General features: G+C 38.3%; 1 pseudogene; it reads right to left on the bottom strand.

Moving 5' to 3' along the window:
- Positions 1-18,968, bottom strand: part of LOC112820422 (large ribosomal subunit protein eL30 pseudogene) — a 45,956-nt pseudogene extending 26,988 nt beyond the window's left edge.
- Between the last annotated feature and the right edge of the window lie 598 nt (positions 18,969-19,566).

Genomic DNA, 19,566 nt, shown 5'->3' with positions numbered 1-19,566 from the left:
TTCCTATTTAGAGTCCTTTGTCCCTCGAGTGAGCCTGTAACCTGCTGCAGTCTGGCCAAGACACCCCACCCTCCACCTAGTATGTAGGGACAACTGCTTTAATAAAATACAGGGGCATTCCATGCTGCCTGTTTTCTCCATCCTTTCTGCTTCTGCACTTTCTATCATCCTGAAAAACAGGTCCACTTTTAAAAATGTATTTTCCTGGGGCACCTGGGTGGCTCAGTCTGTTGAGCGGCTGCCTTCAGCTCAGGTCTTGGGATCAAGACCCACATCCGGCTCCCTGCTCAGCGGGAGAAACAGGGAGCCTGTTTCTCCCTCTCCAGCTGCCTGTCACTCTGCCTACTTGTGCTCTCGCTCTCTCTCTCTGTCAAATAAATAAATAAAATCTTTAAAAAAATAATAAAATAAAAATATATTTTCCTAAGCATGGAATTGCCCAACATGCAAATAGATGGTGATGTTGGACAATACATTTCAGCTAATAGGAAAAAGGCAAATATTTACATCCCAGGTTGAATTCCCCAGGAAGCAGACTCTGAGATAGTTTTGCATGCCCTTGGGGTCAATATATGTGTAAGGTAAGAAGGAGAAGTATAAATAGGCAAAAAGAAAAGTCAAACTACAGTGACCACCCAAAAAAGAGCCTTGGCTGATGCAATGGAGAACTCTGAAGCTAGAAAGGGCCTCTGAGTTGTCCTGAGTTGGACCAAGATAATCAGACATTTATTCTCTGTCAGTCATTGGGCATGGGTTATCTGGAAAAGGGTATTACCCTAGGCAAGATGGCTACCTATAACAAATAATCTCTGAAGGGGTTGACAACTGAAGGATGTCTGCTGACTGCACTCCCAATAAGCCCTTTGTTAATGGGGATTGGGCTGTATATGATGGTGCCCACTATAATTTGACAGTGCTTAAATTTGGTACATAATAACCCTTTTCAAGTTCACCAGGTCATGATATTATGGGATCACTGCCAATGCTGGCCATGTTATGTGCATGATAGAATTAAATGTGCTAAAGCTCCTGAAGTACCTAACTTGTGGACATTTCATGAAGTCGACTGAACTGGAAACTAGGAGGCATCCAAAAGCACATTTTAATGTATCCTCCAGGTACTCCTGGGAAGTCTACAGGAGTACACTGAATTAAACTGGACATATCAGACCATTCTTCATAATCCCATTATTAATGGACCACAGATAGGACAGTGAACCACCATTCATAACAGTGGTTGTAAAAATAACAGACTCAGGTCAGAAATCTGAAATGCTACTAATCTTGTTCAAAATATACAAATAGTCAAAAATAATTCTCATAAACAAAATTAAGTTAATGCTATTTCAGTAGTTTGCTTTACTTCATAAACTTTCAAGAGCCAGAGTGATACTGTGCAGCTGTTCCATAACGTTTATAAAGAACAGGGTCTCCTTAGCTGCTGTGAACAATGTTCACATCCCAATTATGAAGAGACAAAGCACATGGTCACAAAAAAGTACTAACCACATTATTTATGTGAACCCCTACTTAACCTTACAGCTTGAAACATTTAATAATAAAGCCATTCTAGTCATTTTAAGTCAGAGGCTGGTTGTGCCCCCTTTGATATTTAAGAAGGGATAATCCTAGAGGAGCATGGCAAGGTAAGCCTGGGCTGAGAACTGGTACAAGTTCCTGATATGCCTCCCAGTGAGTGAATTTGGGCAATTCAGCCTCATTTTCTTCATCTATAAACAGAAGGGGATTCAAATTTTACATGATCTCTAAAGAATCCTTCTAATGTAAAAGTCTATGATGCTCTTCACCTTTCAGATTAGTGAGTAGGTCAAGAAGTATAGTTAAGATTCCATAAGAATGACTGCAAGATTTTCCTTTAGAGTAACAAATTATAAAAGTCCAAAATGTGAAATATTCAGGATGAAGCCCGGTATTATCCCTCTGATAATCCATCAGGAATGAAGACATTTTCTTTCATGACTGAAGATGGTTAATGAGATAGTCCAAGGTTGAGAGACGGTCCTGTGAACGGAGTATCATAATTTGGCATGATGACCAACCCTAGATTTTCATTAGATCTGAAAAAAAGTTTTTTAAATGAACCATCATTTCTTTTTCCTATTATAATGGTATCACTTCAAAGTGTTAATATTACTGTAACATAGATCTCTTGCAAATAACATCCCAGACAATAGAATCACTCAACTCAATATTCAGGTACTTCATATTTAAGAATATATTTAAAATCCTCCTTTTTTTTTTTTGTTACTAACTCATCAGTTAGTTTCATATTAAAATCTAACCAGGAAAATTAAGGTTAATTATCAAATGGTAGATTCTAGAATCTGGATCCTGTAACCCACTTATAGACTGACAGCTGGCTTATATGCCCATAATGTTTTTTTTGTGGCTTAAAACAAAACAAAACAAAACAAAAAACAGTATCAACACAATTTGGGAAACCACTCTCACATGGAAGAATTCAGGCTCTGCTTCCACCGCATTCCTACTAATTTGAACCAGTCCCTGTGAAGAGAAAAATTAGATCTGAGTTTCATATCTACTTTGTGTCAGCATGCAGGCAGAACACTGGGATTGACAGTACCATTAGAACCACACGGGTTAGTGGAGAGGTGGTTCCCAAGTAGAGCAAACTTTGTTGAGCAGACAATACAACTGAAACCATTTACATAGTGACCATTCTGTTTTTCTTGAAACTCTCCCCTTCCATTGCTTCTACAAGACTACCCTCCCCTGGTTTTCTCTTACCTCTCTGGCAGCTGTTCCTCAATATCCTTCCAGGGCTCTATTCTTCCATTACCCTTACCCAAGTGGGTGTTCCACTGAGCTCCATCCTCAGCCCCCTCCTCAATCTGTACACTTCTCTCAGGTAAATTTACATAAACTCATAATTTCTACAGCTACTTTTGTTTTTTAATTCTCATCACTAGACTAGACTTTTCTACAAGCTCCAAACCTATATTTTCAATTGTCTGTTATGTATTCTATAAATATTTCAGATTCAACATTTGAACACTAAATTTATCAAGTTCCTCAAAAATCTGATCACCCCTCTTTTAATCAGTAGCACCATCATTTCCATCATAGGCCAAGCCTGAAGTAATGCTACAATCCTCCCTTCCCCTTCTGGTCCACATTCAAGTACTTCATGCAAGGGACTCCTCAAGGGACTGCTGGCCTGAAGGCATGCTGCAGAGAGTCAGGGGATCATATGGATGTGCTGGTAGCCGGCACCAGCCTGGGCAGAGCTTGGGGGTGGGAAATGGCTACAATCGCATTAAGAAGGAGAAAAAAGTGCCGGAACAAGGATGGACAGCCTCAAAGACAAATGTCTTCCACAAATGTCAAAAACAAATGGAAATATGGAAAAAGATACAAAAGATGATGAGGTAAAATCAACAGAATAACTGGGTAATAGAAGTAGGAAAAAGACTGAAATTGAGGTGATTCCAAGATTGCTGATTAAATGCTAAGGCAGATTTGGGTGTTTTTTATCTTGATCTCCGAGGCTGCCATCCTTCCCTACACAAGAGTAATGAGAGAAAATACTACCATTTCTTACCTAGACCACTGAAACATCCTTCTCATTGGTTCCCCTGTATCTACTCTTTTCTCCTCCAATTCACTCTCTCAACAGCAGCCACAGTGATATTTTCAAAGCATAAATGTTATTCTTTCACTTCAGTGACTGAGCCCCCCTAATGACTTTTTCCTAAGAGGAAAATATGTAATACATCTTAGAGGACCCTACATGGTCTTGTCCTTGCTTACCTCATCTACATCTGCAACTTTTACCACTCCCCCAGATATACCAATCTTCTTTCCAGTTCCTCTAATGTGCTGGGCTCTCCCAACCCCTTCGACCTCAGGGCCTTTACAGATGTTGCAATTTCTGCCTGGATGTCATCTTCTGCCTAGTTAACTATTACTCATTCTTTTATCTTAGCTTAATTGGCAGTCGGTCAGGGAAGCCTTTCTTGCAGTCCCTTTCCCTACTTCCCCTCAAAGAAGTCAGTTCTCTTGTGAGATGCTCTCACAGCATACTGCAGTTGCCCCTCTTCGCACTGATTCCAGCTTGGAATTAATTGTCTATTTGCATAATAATGTGATTAATGAGGGTTTCTCCTCTCTAATAAACACTATAAATACAAGGACGACTGTTGTTTTGTTCAACATTTCATCCTCAGTGCATAGGCTTCAGTCTGGCTCTCAGTGATGCTTGATAAATTTCTTATTGGTTGGACACATGAATTAATTGCCAAAGGGGAAGTAGATTTATATATTTGCTTTAAGAAGACTGTAGGAGATTCAAGGGAAGATGCTTAGCATCTGATAGGCAGGTCTCTGTGGTTGAAAAGCACTCACAGATCTGATTCTTTCCTATTTATTGATTACTTTAAAATAAATCTGGGGCCCCTGTGTGGCTCAGTTGGTTGAGCAACCAACTCTTGATTTCGGCTCAGATCATGATCTCAGGCTCACCACTCAGCAGGGAGTCTGCTTCTCTCTTTCTCCCTCTTCCTCTGCCCCTCCCCCACTCACACATGCTCTCTAAATAAATAAATCTTTAAAAAAAGATTTAAAATAAATCTATTAATCTATTCTTTATATGTGTAAGGGCCAAGGGCAGGCTGCTCCAAGATGGGCTTCTTTGTTATGAACATTATTTTGAATTAAAAATATTATTTTGAATTAATATTATTTTGAATTAAAACCCAGCAGATTCAGGAAAAGCTCTTTATCTCCCCCTTAACTGCCTGATTTACCACATAGGGAACTATTAACAGAGATTCCTTTTTACCTAAGAAATTTATCTATATAACAGGATAACCTTTGTTTTCTAAACATCTTTCATCCTCCTGCTAATGGTCTTTCTCTCTTTTGTATCCTTAGACCCCTATCCTTCTCCTAAGATTATGCAAGCATCATGTTGCCTGACTGCCTCTGGAATTTCCCTGCAGCTACACTATTAAATCTGATTTTCTCCTGTGAATCTGTCTTGTGTCAGCTTGATTCTTAGTCCAGCTAGAAGGACCTTAAAGGGTAGAGTAAATTCTTTCTCCCCAACAGATGCTAGACCCTAAAATGTCTAGGGGGCAATGTCACCATGAGAAGTCAAAGTACTTATTGAGTCTCCTAGAAATTATCTACACTGGCTAAGCAACATTCTTACCAGTTGAAAATCAGGAAATAAGTCAATGTTCTTTCCTCATTATTCTATCAGAGAATAGCTTTTTTTGGCCCTTATTTGACCTAAAAAAGACTATGATGAAACAACACATTGATGGAAGAGGGAAATGGCTTGAAAAATTTTCTAACAAACCCCATACAACCCTACATCAACCCCAGGGTCCTTTGTGTATCAAAGAATTTGATGCAGAAAACCAAATGACTTTAAGTACATGTCATTTTCTTATGACTGGAATAACAGCAAAAAGAAGCAGCCTGCTGCATGTTTCATATCCAATTCAACACATTGTATTTTCATTCCTAACTAGTCTCCATTAGCTCTGACATTTTCAGATTCAGTGGAAAACCAAAAACTACACATTTTGCTTATGGTACTATCTATTTTTTCTTCAGGACAACAAATAACTGTTCAAAGAGATTTCCTGAGAAATTCAACTCCAAGGATTGCTCCTCTACTAAGTGACCATGCCCTCTGTAACCACAGCATATTCAGGATGATCTGACAATTAGGTACAACAACAATAACAACAATAAATCAAAACAAACAAACAAAACCCCATGATTCTTCACATTGCTTGCTTCCAGATAGTAAACAAAATAAGCAAGTTTCAATATCAGAACACATTTTAATTAGACTAAAAAATGAGAGTGGGGGTGCTGGCTAGCTCAGTCAGTAGAGTATGTGACTATTGATCTCAGAGTAATTAGTTCAATATTGACACTGGGCGTAGACCTTACTTATAAATGAATAAATAGAGAAATGATAGATAGATAGATAGATAGATAGATAGATAGATAGATAGATGACAGTTGGGTTATGTTGCAGCATTTTCTTTTCTTTTTTTTTTAGATTTTATTTATTTATTTAGAGAAAGCATAAGCAGGGGGAGGGGCAGAGGGAGAGGGGAAAAAGAGAATCCCAAGCAGACTCTACACTGAGCACAGAGCTTGACACAGGGCTCGATTCCACTAGCCTGAGATCATGACCTGAGCCAAAATCAAGAGTCAGACACTTAACTGACTGAGCTACCAAGACACCCCTGTGGCATTTTCAACAAATAAATAACAGCACTTATAATTTTACAAATAGTGAATAAACAATAGCAAGAATTAAAGTGGTTCCAATTATATTACCAGATTGAATAGGATTTCAAGGTGTGCTCAGCCATCTATTTCCCAGGAGCAATTCAAAGAACTGAGGTACAAGACAAGACTTCCATGGGTTATTATCTTGACTAGCTATTTTTGGAATTTGTATCTTTGTGTTGCAAATTCTAGAAAGAATGTAAGCAATAGATAGGTTTTCATTCATTCTTAAAAACTTCTAGTTTCATTAGAGACCACATCAACAAATACAGTGAGAATGGACATAAAGAACATGTTCTGTCAATATTCACTGTACTAATTTAGAGAATCTATAATTATAATTGATATGAATAATCTACACAATGCCATCTGTCTAATAATACTACACCTAGTGGAAAAGAATCTCCTTTTTAAGCTGGCTCATATTTTATGGAGTTATTGCAAGAGTCACAGTTGTTCTAGAATATATTTGGAAGTCATAGTGACCAGCAATACTGGCTTTGATTTAGGTGTTTAACTATTTTTGCTCTAGGGTCTCATTTACCTGAGCCACAAATAGCTTTATTACCTGAATTAGTTTTATCCATTATAGTCACATATATAGCCCAGAGTAATACCATAGTCCAGTGTCAAATACCATACTCAACATTCAGCAAGCATGTCTACCCAACTGTAACCAATGACTTTAAAATAATAATAATATGATAGATAGATCAAAAACTTATCTCCAGAGTTATAACAGCCCATTTGAGCATATGCAGTAGAGACTGCTTTCCACTCAGGAAGCACATTCTGAGGAGCAGTAAGTGAATTCAGAGAGGACAGAAAAGAAAAAAAATTCATTTCAGAATTTGTTTATCTTCGAAACAATCAACAAATGTGAGAGCCTGCTACAGACAAGGTGCTGAAGGGCTAAGAGCATGTTCTCTGCCTTCCAGAAGCCTAAAGTATAGACTAGTTAAAATTGATGGAGCTATACTCTCCACATAAATCTACTATCTCCTATTTCACCAAGCAGATGAACTTTTGTTCCTGGGCAGCTTTCTAGAACTGTCTGAGGATCAATTATTCCTTCTTAGTAGATTTCTGTTTTCTTTTTTTGAATTCTCAGCAATACTAACCTGATTAGCAGGGAGGCCAGGACCAAATATTAATGAGATAATTATGATGTTTTCTTATACCAGGCAACCAGGGACTTCTGGCAATGAAGAATGAAAAGTAGGAGAAAGTAGGATGAAAAGCGGGAGAACAATAGTAAAATGTTGGTTTACAGAAATGACATGCTCTCTGGTATCTCTGTTGAAGCAAAATTTAATAGTAAGCATCATAAAAACAATAGCATGCAACAGTGAAGGGGAAAACTATGAATATGAGGCTCTGGGAAGAAAAAAGTACTTGTGGAAAGTCTTCTGTAATATGGTGACCTAGTTTATGGAATTTTTCTGCACACAATCTGGTAAATAGCCCCTATAACTAAAGTGTGCTTTTTAAAATATTGTTTTTCTGGGGCACCTGGGTAGCTGAGTTCTTAAGCCTCTGCCTTCAGCTCAGGTCATGATCCTAGGGTCCTGGGATCGAGCCCCACATCAGGCTCCCTGCTCTGTGGGAAGCCTGTTTCTCCCTCCACCCCACCCCCCCACCCGCTTGTGTTCCCTCTCTCGCTGTGTCTCTCTCTGTCAAATAAATAAAATCTTTAAAAAATAAATAAAATAAAATAAATTTTTTCTTACTCTGCATGCAACAAGGTCACAAAATTTAAATCATGCTACCACACTACCATTTAGATATACATAGACATTTTAATTTCTAAATTTTTCTTTAAATAATGTCTTTCCCTTTAGGCCAAGACATTGGTTAGCAGAAAAAAAGAGACAAAATGTCTGATTTAATTTAATCCTTAATTAAACAATAATTTATATATAATTCCCCAAAATGGTGAGTAGATAGTTGGCATAATAAATATGTGGCTTGGGGCACCTGGGTGACTTAGTTGGTTAAGCATCTGACTCCTGATCTCAGGGTCTCAAGGGTCATCAGCTCAAGCCCTGCACTGGGTTTCATGCTAGGTGTGGAGTCTATTTAAAAAAAAAAAAAAAATGTGTGGCTTACATTTCCTTATGATGTGAATCTTCAAGGATGTTCTGGCTCCAACTGATACATAGCATGATGTCCCTTGTTAACAGTTTATATGAGAATGTCAAAATATGTCCAGGGTTGTAAGCAAAGCCTGGGTGATTTAGAGCATTGTCTGCCATGCTTCATGTCTCATACTTTAGGGGGATGCTGAATGGTTATAAGCAGAAGACAAAATTGGCAGTTTAGAAAGATCATTCTAGAACCATATGAAAACTTAATTGGAAATGAGTTAGAAGACTTACAATAATCTAGTTGAGAGGGCGCCTAGGTGGCTCAGTTGGTTAAGCAACTGCCTTCAGCTCAGGTCACGATCCTGGAGTCCCGGGATCGAGTCCCGCATCAGGCTCCCTGCTTGGCAGGGAGCCTGCTTCTCCCTCTGACCCTCTTCCCTCTCGTGCTCTCTATCTCTCATTCTCTCTCTCAAATAAATAAATAAAAACTTAAAAAAATAATCTAGTTGAGAAATAATAAAATCATAAAGTAATACAGCAGCAAAGAGATAGAATAAAATGGATTTGAAAATTATTAATGTGGCAGGATGAAGTTCTTGGCATCTAATGGACTGTACACTATTAGAAAGAAGGAGAAAAAAAAGATAAGACTATTTCCGGCCAAAGGGAGAAAATACAGGAAGATGAGTAGGTTCTGGAGAAGACGATGATTATTCCCAATTTGTTATTAATTTTTTAATATGACCAGCACCTGATTAAAACTAGCCTCAAAGAGATAGAGTTTTGATAGGGAGGAGAGGAAGAGAGAAGACAGACTGAAGGGGAGTCAGAAGAGGGCAAGGTGTTTCACAGGATCCTTGAATCCTCAATTTCATACTCTCAGTTATTATGCATACCATTAAATCCTATCAATCTTCTTCTCTCAATCAGAAGCTTAGGATGCTTTTTAGTCGTCTATATTTTAACTGAGGCTTCTATTCAATCCATTGATATTAGAGGGGGAATAAGTCTTACTCTGCACCCAAAGAAAGCACATAACAGCAATGTATCTTGAAGATACCACTCAATGTCCACCCCAAGCCTCCATAAATTTATCTTTAGAGTTTGGCTTTCACCAAGGGCCACTGTAAGAAACCACTGGTTGTGTAATCCATATGGATTTTTAATTTTAAGTATGCTATTTGATACATAATTTTGTGTTTTAATATACTTACAGACTTAGTGTCCTGCCTATATGTTGAGATTCATAATTTTGAAATTCAATGCTGTCTGTATAAAAACCTCATGATACACTCACCTGGGATCAAAGAGACAGAAAAAAGCTGTTTCTTTTAATAAGCTAATATATTGTATATACTATTGTCAAATAATGAGAACTACATCATTATCTAGTTTCTGTCTTGCCTGGGCTACCCAAATTAAAGTTTAGGTTTAATTATTATTACTATTATCAGTCTGAAATTTGTTTTATTTTTGCCTCTCTTCTTCATGCCCCTGTTCTTCAAGTTTATATAACTTAAAGTTTGACTTTTATTCTATGTTACTGGTCTCCTCCATCTGTACCATGTTCTCACTACTAGCCAACTTATATCCCTACAAAAACTTTCAATTCCTGTTCTACTAGGGATCCTAGAATTGTGTCTACTACTGAGGGCTTCCTCGAGTTCTCATGCTATATAAATATTTCGGTGGGATCCTTTCTGTCCCTCCTCAAAAGCAACATCAAATCTCCAGTTGCTGGGAAATGGTGCTTTTTCCTATTATTGGAATCAATGAGTCAAGGCATATGTCTTTAATGGAGTTTTTGGCAAGCATGATATTATAGTTATTATTAGATGGACAGAAGTAAACTAAACAGTTTGTTTTCCATGCTGTAAATACAAATCTATGGTTTAAATCAAATACTGCGTTTATAATGTGGTAGAAATATTTACATGGAAAAAAGCACTAATCGATGTGCAACATTAAGAAAATGTAAGTTTTACAAATTCTAGGAGCCAAAATATTTCACAGATCACAAGAAAAGTAAGAACAAAGAAAACTCATAGAAAGCATATAAATCCATGTTAGGAAATGTGCTCCACCCTCAAAGAGTCTGGTTCAGTTAGTATCTTCTGGTTGCAAGAAAAGATGGCTCACTTTAGTTATCCCAAGTAATAAAGTAATGCTGGGGATGGTGAGGGGGTGTACTGTATGAATACAAATACACAGTAATCCAGGAAAAGTCAAACAACTAGAGTAGGATCCATAGTAGAGCCAAGCTACAAAATCTTTACTTACAGCCTAGACACGAAGTCTATGAATATAGCCAAACATATTACTGGTATTGTATTACAATGCTTGATGAAATACTACTGTTTTCAGACTTTATGACTACCCTGTACCAATATGTTACTAATATCTCTGCTTCCTTTTTCTTTTTTTAATTTAATTTTATTATGTTACATTAGTCACCATACATTACATCATTAGTTTTTGATGTAGTGTTCCATGATTCATTGCTTGCATATAACACCCAGTGCTCCATGCAACGTGTGCCCTCCTTAATACCCATCACCAGGCTAACCCATCCCCCCACCCCCCTCCCCTCTAAAACCTTCAGTTTGTTTCTCAGAGTCCATAGTCCCTCATGGTTCATCTCCCCTTCCAATTTCCCCCCCTTCACTTTTCCCTTCCTATTATCTTCTTTTTTTAAAAAAAAAAAACATATAATGTATATTTGTTTCAGAGGCACAGGTCTGTGATTCATCACTCTTACACAATTCACAGCGCTCACCATAGCACATACCCTCCCCAATGTCCATCACCCAGCCACCCCACCCCTCCCACCCCCCACCACGCCAGCAACCCTCAGTTTATTTCCTGAGAATAAGGGTTCCTCATATCAGTAAGATCATATGATACTAGTCTCCTGATTGACTTATTTCGCTTAGCATAATACCTTCTAGTTCCATCCACATTGTTACAAATGGCAAGATTTCGGGTTTTTTTGATGACTGCATAATATTCCATTGTATATATACACCACATCTTCTTTATCCATTCATCTGTTAATGGACATTTTGGCTCTTTCCATAGTTTGGCTATTGTACACATTGCTGCTATAAACATTGGGGTGCACGTACCCCTTTGGATCACTCCATTTGTATCTTTGGGGTAAATATCCAGTAGTGCATTGTTGGATGGTACGGTAGCTCTATTTTCAACTTTTTGAGGAACCTCCATACTGTTTTCCAGACTGGCTGCACCAGCTTGCATTCCCACCAACAATGTAGGAGCGTTTCCCTTTCTCCACATCCTCGCCAACATCTATTGTTTCCTGACTTGTTAACTTTAGCCATTCTGACTGGTGTGAGGTGGTATCTCATTGAGGTTTTGATTTGGATTTCCCTGATGCCGAGTGATGTTGAGCACTTTTTCATGTGTCTGTTGGCCATTTGGATGTCTTCTTTGCAGAAATGTCTGTTCCTGTCTTCTGCCCATTTCTTGATTGGATTATTTGTTCTTTGGGTGTTGAGTTTGATAAGTTCTTTATAGATTTTGGATACTAGCCCTTTATCTGATATGTCATTTACAAATATCTTCTCCTATTCTGTCGGTTGTCTTTTGGTTTTGTTACTATTTCCTTTGCTGTGTAAAAGCTTTTTATCTTGATGAAATCTCCATAGTTCATTTTTGTCCTTGCTTCCCTTGCCTTTGGCGATGTTTCTAGAAAGAAGTTGCTGCAGCTGAGGTCGAGGAGGTTCCTGCCTGTGTTCTCCTCGAGGATTTTGATGGATTCCTGTCTCACATTGAGGTCTTTCAACCATTTTGAGTCTATTTTTGTGTGTGGTGTAAGGAAATGGTCCAGTTTCATTCTTCTGCATGTGGCTGTCCAATTTTCCCAACACCATTTGTTGAAGAGACTGTCTTTTTTCCACTGGACATTCTTTCCTGCTTTGTTGAAGATGAGTTGACCATAAAGTTGAGGGTCCATTTCTGGGCTCTCTATTCTGTTCCATTGATCTATGTGTCTGTTTTTGTGCCAGTACTACACTGTCTTGATGATGACAGCTTTGTAATAGAGCTTGAAGTCTGGAATTGTGATGCTGCCAGCTTTGCTTTTCTTTTTCAACATTCCTCTGGCTATTTGGGGTCTTTTCTAGTTCCATACAAATTTTAGGATAATTTGTTCCATTTCTTTGAAAAAAGTTGGTGGTATTTTGATAGGGATTGCATTGAATGTGTAGATTGCTTTAGGTGGCATTGACATCTTCACAATATTTGTTCTTCTAATCCATGAGCATGTAACGTTTTTCCATTTCTTTGTGTCTTCCTCAATTTCTTCCACGAGTATTCTATAGTTTTCTGAGTACAGATTCTTTGCCTCTTTGGTTAGATTTATTCCTAGGTATCTTATGGTTTTGGGTACAATTATAAATGGGATCGACTCCTTAATTTCTCTTTCTTCTGTCTTGTTGTTGGTGTATAGGAATGCCACTGATTTCTGTGGATTGATTTTATATCTTGCCACTTTACTAAATTCCTGTATGAGTTCTTCTGCTTGCCTTTTCCTATCCTATCACCAATTTCTTGATTTTTTTTTCTTTTCACCTTCATACATTTTCTTATGTTTCTCTTTAATACTCCTTGCTTTCTTCTAACTCCAGCTTGACCCTCACTTATGACCTCAACCACATAGCTTAATTATCTCTATATGTTCTTGGATGTGCCTCCCACTTCTCTCTGTATTTCCTAATTTGGTCCAAACAAGAAAAAATCTGTTTGGCTTATACATCTTTTTGCACCAGGCCAAATATAGGTCATTAGCCAGTCTCTGGATTTTGGTAGGAAAGACTATGAGGTCACATAGTACTCCTAGACCTGCTATATTAACTACAAGTAAAGAAGTTTCACTTAGGAATGACCAAGAGCATGGTACCAAGACTGGTGTATTGAATATGCAACCCTATAATACATTCATGAGATGAGAAAATGACAGAGTTCTACCACCTTGTTCCTTCTTAAAAAAAAATTTTTTTAACTCACCTTTTAGGCAGATTTCCCTGGTACTCAGCATGGACTTCCAGAATGAATACAAATAGCCCAATCAAAATAATCAATAAATCAAGGTACATGTCTCTAATGAGAACAAACTTTAAAAAAAAAAAGTGTCATATACATTCCAAAATTAAATGCAAGTGAATTTTTCTTATTCTTGGGTGTTGTTCTTTATCCTCATCACCCTCCTTTTGAAAGTCATAATCTCTTGCTGTAACTGATCACCTCTACGGGCATTACTACTCAACTCCTAATGCATCCATTACAACTAATTCCAACTGTGTATCTTGTATCTTGAAGGTTTCAAGTACTTTTGGAACAAAACATTCTTGTTTCAAAATGCTAAAACGATGAAAGCTGTATGTACTTCATAAATGTAGGTTAACAGAATATATATAATTACAACTAGACTTTAAGCTCATTGAAAGCAGGGACTGTCTCTCTTGTTCATTTCTCTTCCTCAGACACTAGTATGATGGCTGACATATAGTATGTGCTCAATATATTTTTCGAAATAAATAATCAATCAATCAATAAACCAATGAACACCACAGCTATTTCCCCACAACTTCTAAACAGTAGAAAGAATGGAGATTAAAATCTATTAAGGACTGTTTTTGAATAGTATTAAAGTGTCGCCAGATTCCACAGAATCCCTGCATAGACAAACTAGAAATGAAACAAGTTTAGATGCAGGTCTTCTAATTAAAAATAAGTTCCTAGATAAAAGCAAAACAAAATACTGCAGAGACTCTAATAGGAAAATATGTATTTATTTGTTCTTAGCTTAGGTAGATTATATATATATATATCTTTACTGCTAAATGTAACTTCTCCTAGTCAAAGCTTGATGTTTACTGTTTTGTGTTCTCAAATAAAGAGTCCCTGGTAATAGGATTCCTTGCCTTCTTCTGAGGAGGGAAGATTCTGAAAAATAGCCATGAAACCCCTCATATCTCAGCACTGGACCAATCCTCCAACAGAAGTTAGCTTCCCATTGTCTACCTTGGGGCTGAGTCTGTAGGAAATAGTCCTTGCTCCAATTACCCCTCTCATCTCCCTTGGCAACACAGCAATCAGATTTCTAAGCTCATCTTCACTCTCTTAAATAGGAAGAACAAAAGGCAGAAAACCCACAGAATGTTATGTGTGACTCATTTTCAACTTTGTGTGAATAACTTGGCACAAAGGCATAATTTTGCTATTAACGCGGAATATTTACTTGTGTTTCTCCTCATTCAGTTGAGCACACAAATGAGAGACTGATTGCTCTGAACAATGCTGCCGCCTTGTACCCTCCTGGGTACTTGTTATTATTTGAAATCACAGAAAGGCACTGATTCACCACTGAATCACACGCATAATGACCGAAGTTCTAGAAGCTTGTGCCCTAAGGCCCAAGAGCTGGATTCTTTCTGCTTCTGCTGTGTGTGACAACTCTGATGCCAGCTCAAATGGTAAGGTTTGCAGGAACTCTGGTCTCCTCATTTAAATTAAAGAATAAACTTTGCCATTTTGCTCTTTGACAAAGAACAATCCCGTAGCTAGACAAAGTTTTCTTTCTCTTTTAGATAAGAGCCACGATCTCTTGTAAGGGGTAAGACCAATGGGTATCAAGAGATTCCCTCTCATGTGTATTAATGGTATCCTCTCTGGTTTGAAGAACAGGGTGTATTGTTTCTGCCCAGTTTCATGTATCATTTTTAAACAGTGTTGCCCTAAGCCACTAAGGGCCAGTATGGGAGGACTAGAGAGTAGTACACAAAGCCACAGTACCCTCAGCCGTCCTTCCAGACATCTGACCCATCTCTCATCCTTCAACCAGGGAAGCTGAGCTTTATTTGTTTTATATGTAGAATTTCTATATGATATTTCATTTGAAAAAAGTAATTCAAAGGCTTTAAAAAAATGAAGAACCAGTGTTGTGGGGGAATGAGCACTGAACTAAGAATTAGGATATCTTCACTCTAGTCCTGCTTCTGACCCTAATTAGCCAGTAGACTTTGAGAACTCATGTTACCTTTTTAGAGCCTGACTCCCCTGCTGTGGAACTGAAGCAACAGATGGTAGAATTTAAGCCAGGCCCTATGAAGGTAAGAAGGGTCCTCGAGGGTCCTCAAGATTGACCTTAAAAAGGAAGGGTGAGGACTCCCATTTTCCCAACTTCACTTCAAACAGTGCAACTCTGCTATATATATATATGATATATATGCATATATATGAGATAGTTTCCATATAAAATTTGAACTTTAAAAATTTGAAAAATATTCAATTCTGTATCAATATACCCTTCATTCTGACATTCGATTGCTCTATAATTCCTATTTCCTATGTTCCATTGATTAAGAAGCAAGACACTTTACAATGACTTTTTATTCATATATTATGCTATTTGTTGATGTTAATTACATATGATGCAATAATACTTAACACATGCATATATATATAACACCATTCTTTTTCTAGGTACTCAGAAACTCACACATAAATGTAAATTCACATTCAAATTCATATTTTATACATATATATGTAAACATTTATATATATACATATATATAAACATTTATATATATACATATATATGTGTATATATGTAAACATTTTTGTCTGGTTAGTATTAACATTTTCTACATTTTGTTCCATGGAATACTCCTCTGGGATATAGTAGTAAGCATGGCATGAAAAAAATGTCATGTTGAAATGGGTTTGGGAGACTATGCATATTTATTCTCTTTATAAGTAACACACATTTCAGGTTCCAAAAGGAACTTCAGGGAAAAATCTGTTTGACCTGGATTAATACAGAATTTATCAAATTTGTTTTAGGGGACACTCTTTGTTATCAATATACCTATTGAATTTACTAGAACCACAGTTCTGAATCAAACTCAGAAACAATAATGTAGTGATTTTCCAATGTTATGGACTGAATGTGTTCCCCCAAAAGTCATATGCTAAAGTCCTAATCCCTTTGGGAGGTAATTAGGTTTGGATGAGGTCATGAAGGTGGTGCTCTCATTATGGGATTAGTGGCCTTATAAGAAGAGGAAGAGACCCTAAAGCTCTCTCTCTCCCTCTGCACTAGCACAAAGAAAAGACCATGTGAGCCCACAGAGAGATGATGGCCATCTGCAAGCTTGAAAGAGGACTGTCACCAAGAATTGAATCTGCTGGCACCCTGACCTTGGCCTTCCCAGCTCCTGGAACTGTGAGAAATACATGTCTGCTGTTGAAGCCCCCTAGTGTTTTGTTACAGCAGCCTGAGCAGACTGAGATACCCAGGTAAGAAAATTAGGGTTTAACTGGTTGCACAACTTACTGACACAACTAGCATTCTAAATTTCTACCTAAAAATCTATTTGAAAACTCCAATCAAGATGGTGAATTAACTTCATATCTTGACATACCCTTTTTCCTCCAAAAGAATACTTGAAAAATGTAAAATGAGAAAATCCACAATATATAACAAGGCTTCAAAGCAAAATAAACACTGTTATGGACTAGAATTGGAACAGAAACCCAAAGCAGGGAATATGACTATAGCCCAGAGTCTCCAGGATTTGTAGTCTGGAAACAGGCAGAGGCAGTTGAAATGACAGTGATGGGAGGACTTAAAATCCACAGCAGACAAGGGATAGGATCCAGACTCACTGCTTAAAGCCAGGTGCTGGCACAGAAGTACTCCCTCCTGTCTATCCTCCCCTCCTCATTGCTCATAGAAAGAGGTTGATGAAACTGCTTTCATCCAGAGCCCAAGCAAGGCTTTATAAACTGTGGACTCAGTGAAGCTGGTTGACAAGGCATGACCCCATGCTCAGGAACTGGCTCCCAGACTGGATCTACACTATATCAAATCTCACAACAAAGCAGGAGCCCCAATCTGCTAAAACCTGATTCTAGACTGGAGGCCCTGAGACCTGGATGGAGACAACAGAGAAAACCACTAGCCAAGGAGGAGGTGAGCACAAAAGAGAAAAGAGAGAAGATAAAATCGTATCACTCAAAAGCTGATCCTGCACACCAAAGGAAGAAATCTACCGTAGGGGCGCCTGGGTGGCTCAGTCGTTAAGCGTCTGCCTTCAGCTCAGGTCATGATCCCAGGGTCCTGGGATCGAGCCCTGCGTCCAGCTCCCTGCTCCGCGGGAAGCCTGCTTCTCCCTCTGCCACTCCCCCTGCTTGTGTTCCCTCTCTCGCTGTGTCTCTCTCTGTCAAATAAATAAAATCTTTTTTTTAAAGATCTTTAAAAAAAAATCTTAAATCTTAAAATCTTAAAAATCTTAAAAAAAAAAGAAATCTACTGTAAAGAAAGGCAGCCAACAAAATCCATAATGGGAAAAAGAATCCCCTTCAGGCGATTAACATTCAAAGAATATTCCACCCAAGAATTATAAAAAGTATTTTGAACGTTCATACAAATAAAGAAACAGAGAACATTTGTTGAGAATCATAAATTGTCACAGAAAAACAGGAAAGTAAAATAAGAATTAGTATAGATATAAAAATTAGTTATTTTTTAAATAATGAAAACAGCAACAAAAAAGAGATGAACTCAGGATTTAACGAAGAAGGAATTAATAAATAAAAATATAGTGCTGAGGAATTTCTCATATGCAGAACAGAGGACAAGGATAAAAATTTTGAAAGAGCAGCTAGGATACATAGGGGATAGAAAAAGAGAACCTAACACATGTCTAAAAGGGGAGGTGAGACCGCTAACCAAGAGATTAGGCATCTACAATCTAGATGCATGCAGGCTGTCAGCAAGGTCCAGGGAAATGAACACAAGCGCACTCGAGGAAGGCTCCAGGCTTGACTTCATTGTTAGTTCACAGTAGAGCCTGGGGAATCCATCCCACATTGCAAAGAGACCAGGACAACACGTCACCAACCCTGACCCAGGCTCTAGCCAGGTAACTCAAGGGCTAGGAGGTAGCTTTTAACAAGCACCAGTCTCCTAAGGATTTCCAGAAGCCAAGGACTAACCTCCTTAGGGACATGTTAAGGGTCCTCTCAGGCAGAAGCAGGCAAAGGTTATGCCCACACCTTATTGGTAAATGAAACGAGGCTACTGATTTATTGCTAAACTGCTTCAGAGTAGTTTCAGGGCAGAGGAAGAACGTCTAGGCATCTGGAGAAAACAGCTGCTACAGGTGTAGGAAACATTAATATACCAAAGACTAGGAACTGAGCAGGGACTGGCCAAAAAAATTAAATTTAAAAAGTAATTTAAAAAAATAAAAGGAATGCAAATAGAAGAAAATCAAAAGAAGAGTGAAGGAAAATAACCATTCCTCTGCTCAAATCCCTCCACAACTTTCTGTATCACTCAGAATGAAGTCCAAAGTCTATAAAATCACGTTCAAGGCTCTACAAACTCCCCCACCTGATCTCACCTGCCACCTTTCTGACCTCACCTCCTCCTGATCTTTGCTTTGCTCTCTGTTTTCCAGCCACACTGTCTTCATTGCTCGTCTTTGAACTTTCCAGGCACACTCCACTTGCTGTTCCCTCTGCTTGGCGACCTCCTCCTTCAGAAGGCCACATGGCTTACTCCCTCACATCCTCCAGTTCTTTGCTCACACATCGTCGTCCTCTGGAGGACCTTCCCTGGCCACCCTGTTTAAACTTGCCTTCCCACTCCGGCCCTCCCTATCCTCCTTCCCTGCCTCACACTTCCCCTCGGCACTCAGCACTATCTCACATTCAAAATGCGTCATACATTTACTTGTGTCTGTCTTCCCCTGCTAGGCTGTAAAGTCCTTGAGAACCGGGGTGTTTATCTTTTGTATTTTAGTGCTGTATCTCCAGTACCAGGAACAGTGCCTGACACATTATAGGCACTCAGTAATGACTTGTTGATAGAATCAATAAGTGACCCCTGACATATGGGAAGCACTCAATAAAGACTGAACACTGTGATTTAACCAGTTATTCAACTACCAGTAACTCCCTACTTAGTCTGCTCTGCTAGTCTCTGTTCCAGGAGGGTCAGTCACATTATCAGCATAATAACCATAACCATCGATGATACGCTAAGTTCCCTCGGACATATTTTAGTTCCTATATCTCTTTAACATCAATTCAAAAATGGGGACATTATCATCCCCATCTTATTGTGATTATGAGACTGAGGTACAACAAA

Source organism: Callorhinus ursinus, unplaced genomic scaffold (genome assembly GCF_003265705.2).
Source record: "Callorhinus ursinus isolate GAN/ISIS: 27379988/994484 unplaced genomic scaffold, GSC_fseal_2.0 scaffold3, whole genome shotgun sequence".
Classification (NCBI taxonomy): Eukaryota; Metazoa; Chordata; class Mammalia; order Carnivora; family Otariidae; genus Callorhinus; species Callorhinus ursinus.
Note: the sequence above shows the minus strand (reverse complement) of the source record. Positions and strands in the feature narration are given on the sequence as shown.